The sequence below is a fragment of the Saccopteryx leptura genome, chromosome 2 (genome assembly GCF_036850995.1).
Source record: "Saccopteryx leptura isolate mSacLep1 chromosome 2, mSacLep1_pri_phased_curated, whole genome shotgun sequence".
Classification (NCBI taxonomy): Eukaryota; Metazoa; Chordata; class Mammalia; order Chiroptera; family Emballonuridae; genus Saccopteryx; species Saccopteryx leptura.
Window position 1 is genome coordinate 294,802,273 of NC_089504.1, and position 6,398 is coordinate 294,808,670.

The following is a 6,398-nucleotide window of genomic DNA, read 5'->3' on the forward strand; positions in this document are numbered from 1 at the left end:
ATGGAAATTTTGCAAAGTTACTGCTTACGGTAGGAGCAAGATTTGGAGACATAAAGTCACAAATGGAAAGACAATATAATGTTCACCAGGAAGCAGGAATACCTTCTTATGTGTGTGCTAAGGGTAAGTAATTACATCAATACAAAAAAAAAATTTTTTCTTACTTTTAACCCTGATCTTGTCATCTTTTATACTATTTTAGCCCCAGGTAAGTAAGTCTGGTTATTTTTGGATAAAATTCTTGTATTTCAATCACAATTTATTACTTCTCTTATCCCTAACTATGGGTTACTACTAGGCTCAGACTTTGTGGGGAAATCTGAAGTCAAAAGAAAGACATGTTCATTCTGTAGAATATCAAGGTCAAACTACCATAAAATGCTTTGATAGAGCATAGGTTGTCATCCTGAATCTTAAAATAAATTACTAAATATGATTTGAACACTTCAAGTATTTGGGCATGAAGTGAATTTAGTGTGTCCCTTGAATCCAACTTTTGTGTGTAGTGTCTGTGACTTCAGTTGTTAAAACCTATTAACCAAATTAAATAAACAAATTCTCCAGTGATTGTAGACCACTTCTCAATGGCAGCATTTATTGCTTCATTTTCTTTGTTAAATAAAACTTAATTAGATTGGTTTGGATTGGAAATTTTATTTTTAAAACTAATGGAAAAGTCAACAAATGTTTTAGCATTCTTACAATGTATACATAGTTCGAGATAGGTATCTTTCACTATTCTTTCAACTCTTACAGTAAAACTCTAGGCAATTTTTAGAATAAAGGACTAATTTTAGAAAAATATATGTTTAGCACCTTCTTTCACTTATTGATACTAAAGAGAGTGCAGTATAAGTAAGTGTTGGTTGGATTTAGTTTTGTGCCACATCGGGTTAGTTGCCATAAGGAAAAAAAAGTGAAATCATATCATGTGCTAAAACCTCCATGCTCATAAACAACACTTAGCTTTTGATTTACAGTGAAATCACAATTCTCCATTTCTTGTCCCCTCCGTCTCTGACATTGCATGCAAGACCATAGGGCAATACATGCCCTACAACATAATATAGGATGTAATTTAAAGGGTTCTATTGATGCTGTAAATCACAAGTAGTTCTGCTGCAGCAGTTTATGAATAGCAGTAAAACCCTAAGACTGGATTTTATCATTAGAATTATGTACCACATGCAGGTATTATTATTTGTAATTGAGGATAAAGTATTACAAAACACACCTATGGAAATGTTACTTTTCTTGGTATTTTCAAGCTTCTTTTATTAAAGCAGACATGTTTTTGGATAAAAAAATAAGAAACCTAGGGTTGTAGAATATCTGTCATTCTTCAGAAAGCGTTTGTGAGCTTTGAGAGTAGAGCATAGCAGTTAAAGTATTCTGACAGGACATACAAAACCTAGTTGCTAGAGCACAAACGACTATCTGCAGAAGATGGACTGCCAGCAAACTTGATTAAGGTGAATTAGCACACAATCAAAGAGCTATTAACACCATAATGACTATGACAATTTGAGTTGGAGAGTAGAGAAATCAGTTAACCTGGTAGTGCTCTCTACAAGAAAATTATAACTATGATGGGTTTATTTTTCTGATGAAGTGATTGGTTAATGTAGACATAGAAGCATTTGGAAGCTCTGAAATAATCTTTATTTACACATTTCTTTTCAGGGAAAATAAAATGACAGTGACAGTTCTTCAACAATTCTGGGCATATTTTTGATGAGGAGGAGGAATTCTAGAGTCCAGCTTGTTTAGCAGCATCCTTCTGTTATGAGTAAATTGTCCTACTGGATGAGTCTATGTGACTAAACCGGGTGGCGTGGATTGATGTCAAACAGTTCTTCCATCTGCTATACTAATTTTTTTCCCAAAGAAACAGAAATATGATATATTGAGCTACCACAAGTAATTTCAGAATAGTAAAGGTAAGTCTTTGGGATTTTTAGATTAATTTTCCACAAATACGGTCAATTCTAAGTAATAGTCTAAAATAGTTTAAGACTTGAGCGTCTCCTATCGTTTCTTCCCAGGCATGGACCAGCAGTGGCCATTAACCACCAACCTTATCCTTAGTTTCCTAAGAATCAAATGAGGCACTCCAGAATTATTCATCTGGATTATCACCTGTCAGGACCATGTCCTATCATTTTAGGCTTTTTGCTGCCATATGCCCCTTTCCACATAGAGAAATTTATTCCTATCTCCTTTCATTAAGACAAGAATAATATGTAATTGCCTAATACATTATTTGCATTCATTTTCAAAGGCAATGATTACTATATAGAGATTATTTTCAAGTGACTTCCTGGGAATAAATTTATAGTCTTTAATCTAAAACATTACGAATGAAAGCAAGTAGAATGGGCGTTGATACCATGGCAAGTCAGTGTTAGCCCTTATTTTAAGTTGATCATTGAAGTCCATTAATCTTAAATACATGTTATACATATATCATATATAAATATACATATGGCTGTGAAAATATAGATAATATACACACATATACTATACACCAGTGGTCTCCAACCCCCGGGCCGTGGACCGGTCTACAGGGCCATTTGGTACCGGTCCACAGAGAAAGAATAAATAACTTACATATTTCCATTTTATTTATATTTAAGTCTGAATGATGTTTTATTTTTTTAAAATGACCATATTTCCTCTGTTACATTCATCTAAGATTCACTCTTGACGCTTGTCTCGTAAGTTCGACAATTATATTTAAAAATACCACAGTTTTTATGCCGGTTGCATAATTTTATTTTGTGCATTTATCCATTGCACACTAAAGGCTGGTCCGTGAAAGTATTTTCTGACATTAAACCAGCTGTGGCCCCCAAAAAAGTTGGGGACCACTGCTATACACAATATAAATATAAATGTGCATATGTATATAATTCATCTCCAAACTTTAATTCCACTCACATGAAAGAATTTTTATACCATTAATTTCTAGAGGCACACATTTCAGATGAAATTTATAGCACTGTAATGTGACAAAGAGCAAGATTTTATAAACCCATTTACTAGGGTTTCAGTCCTTACTAAATGTGTGACTTTGGTCAACTTGCCTTCTCCATGCCTAAATTTCCTGATAAAGTAAATGAGAAGATTTAGTAATTTTATTTGCATGAAGTACCCACAGCAATGACTGATATAGAGAAGCATCATGTTTGTCACCAAGATAGTAAATTGTTCTTTAAGATAGAGCTTATTTAAAAAAGACAAACTACACAATGGGAGAACATATTTGACAGTACATCTGATAAGGGGTTAATAACCAAAATTTATAAAGAACTCGTAAATCTCAACACCAGGAAGACAAACAGTCCAATCAAAAAATGGGCAAAAGAGATGAATAGACACTTCTCCAAAGAGGACATACAGATGGCCAACAGGCATATGAAAAAATGTTCAACATCACTAATCATTAGAGAAATGCAAACTAAAACCACTATGAGATATCACCTCACACCAGTCAGAATGGCGCTCATCAACAAAACAACATAGAATAAGTGCTGGCGAGGATGTGGAGAAAAGGGAACCCTCCTGCACTGCTGGTGGGAATGCAGACTGGTGCAGCCTCTGTGGAAAACAGTATGGATATTCCTCAAAAAACTGAAAATCGAACTGCCTTTTGACCCAGCTATCCCACTTTTAGGAATATACCCCAAGGACACCATAGAATGGCTCAAAAAGGAGGAATGCACCCCCATGTTTCTGGCAGCATTGTTCACAATAGCGAAGATCTGGAAAAACCCAAGTGTCCGTCAGAGGACGAGTGGATTAAAAAGCTTTGGTACATATGTACTATGGAGTACTACTCAGCCATAAGAAATGATGACATCGGATCATTTACAATAACATGAATGGACCTTGATAACATTATACGGAGTGAAATAAGTAAATCAGAAAAAAAACTAAGAACTATATGAATCCATACATAGAAGGGACATAAAAATGAGACTCAGAGACATGAACAAGAATGTGATGGCAACAGGGGTGGGGGGTGGGGTGAGGGGGGAGGGGGTGAAGAAGGAGAGAGGGGTTGGGGGAAGGGAGGGGCACAATGAAAACCAGATAGAAGGTGACAGAAGACAATTTAACTTTGGGGAGGGGTATACAGCATAATCAAATGTCAAAATAATCTAGAGATGTTTTCTCTCAACATATGTACCCTGATTTATCAATGTCACTGCATTAAATTTAATAAATAAAAATAATAATAATAAAAAAAGATAGAGCTTATTTAACCAATGTCCTGAAATATGTACAAAAATTCTACATAGTAACTTTTAGTTCATTACACTATTGGTTTTGACTGTCATCCATCTTTTCATAAATTTATTCATTTAACCATTTTTTAAACTGCCATATGCCATGTACTAAGCTAAATAATATGAAATGCACACAAAAAAGTTTTAAAATATCAATATTCTCAATGAACTTAAATTCTATTATCCATCGAATCATAAGATGTATATAAGTAGTTATAATCCAAGGTGGAAAATGATAAGGTCATACAGAAGGTAGCAATAACACATGGTAAAAATGGCTTCCACTGACAGGTGCTATAAAAAAAAAAAACCTATTGGAAGAGATGAAGTCCAAACTGATACATGAAGATTCATCAGCTTACAGAGATAAGAAAGATGATCATTGTGGAGGAGCTTAATTAAAACACAAGGTCAAGAATGTAAAAAATTCTGAGCATATGAAAGAGAGAAGTATAATTGTTACCAAAGGAAAAGAAGGAAAAACAAAAGTTTTAATTATTCATTTATTTAAATGAACTTTATTAGGGTGAAATTGGTTAATAACATCACACAGGTTTCAGGTGCATTATTTTATAATACATTATGTGTACACTGCACTGTACGTTCATCACCCCAAGTCAAGTCGCTTTTCATCACTATTTATCCCCCTAGACCTTCTTTTACCTCTCCACCTCCTTTCCCTCCCATGATCACCACACTGTCAGTGTTTATGATCTTTTTTTCTTTGCTTAATCCCTTAAACTAGCTTCTAAATTATTGATATTTGCAGATGTAAAAATACTTGGAAAGTTATTATTATTATTTTTGTATTTTTCTGAAGCTGGAAACGGGGAGAGACAGTCAGACAAACTCCCACATGCACCCGACCGGGATCCACCCCGCACGCCCACCAGGGGGCGATGCTCTGCTCCTCCGGGGCGTCGCTCTGCCACGACCAGAGCCACTCTAGCGCCTGGGGCAGAGGCCAAGGAGCCATCCCCAGCACCCCGGCCATCCTTGCTCCAATGGAGCCTCGCTGTGGGAGGGGAAAAGAGAGACAGAGAGGAAGGAGAGGGGGAGGGGTGGAGAAGCAGATGGGCGCTTCTCCTGTGTGCCCCTTCCGGGGATTGAACCCGGGACCTCTGCATGCCAGGCAGACGCTCTACCACTGAGCCAACCGGCCAGGGCCTGGAAAGTTATTTTTGAAGTCATTTTCTACTAAATCCAATATCTGAATTATCCCTAGATTCGGTCCTATTCAGTTTTTTTAAAATCTCATTTATTAGTAACTTTTTCTTGTTTATTTACATTTCTAGTGTTATTAAAAGTCAAATATTAATCCAATCATTATAAGAACATTGTAGAAAAACACTAGATTTGGCCCTGGCTGGTTAGCTCAGTGGTAGAGTATTGGCCTGGTATGTAGAAGTCCTGGGTTTGATTCCCAGCCAGGGAACACAGGAGAAGTGACCATCTGCTTCTCCACCCTTTTCTCTCTTGCTTCTCTCTCTCTAACTCTCTCTTTTCCTCCCATAGCCATGGCTTGGTTGGAGCAAGTTGGCACAAGGTGCTGAGGATGGCTCCATGGCCTCACCTCAGGCACTAAAATAGTTCAGTTGCCAAGCAACAGAGCAATAGGCCCCAGATGGGCAGAACATCACCCAGTAGGGGGTTTGCTGGGTGGATCTTGGTCAGGGCAGGCACGTGCAGGAGTTTGTCCCTCTGCCTCCCTGCTTCTCACTTAAGGAAACAAACAAACAAACAAAAACACTGGATTATGTAATTATTCTATGGGGAGTGAAAATTTTCTTTTGATAAAATGTTTAATTTTTAGAAGGTTAATTGCAGCTGTGAAGACTTGGTTTTAGGCTTTGTTAAAGTGAGTATAATTCAGTTTGTTATTACTCCAAAGGCAGGGCCATGTCTTTTAGGATATAATCCTTACTTTTAGGGCAAAGATGTTCTCAATTTATAGCATAAGATGTTTACCAAGTACTCTCTGCTTTAACTGAGTCCAGACTTTAATTTTTTTATGGCACTCTGTGCCTCCTGAAACAGATTGGGGAAAAACTCATTCATCACAGGGTTTGAGTGAAGGATTTAGTAAGATCTTGCCTCACTGGGAAA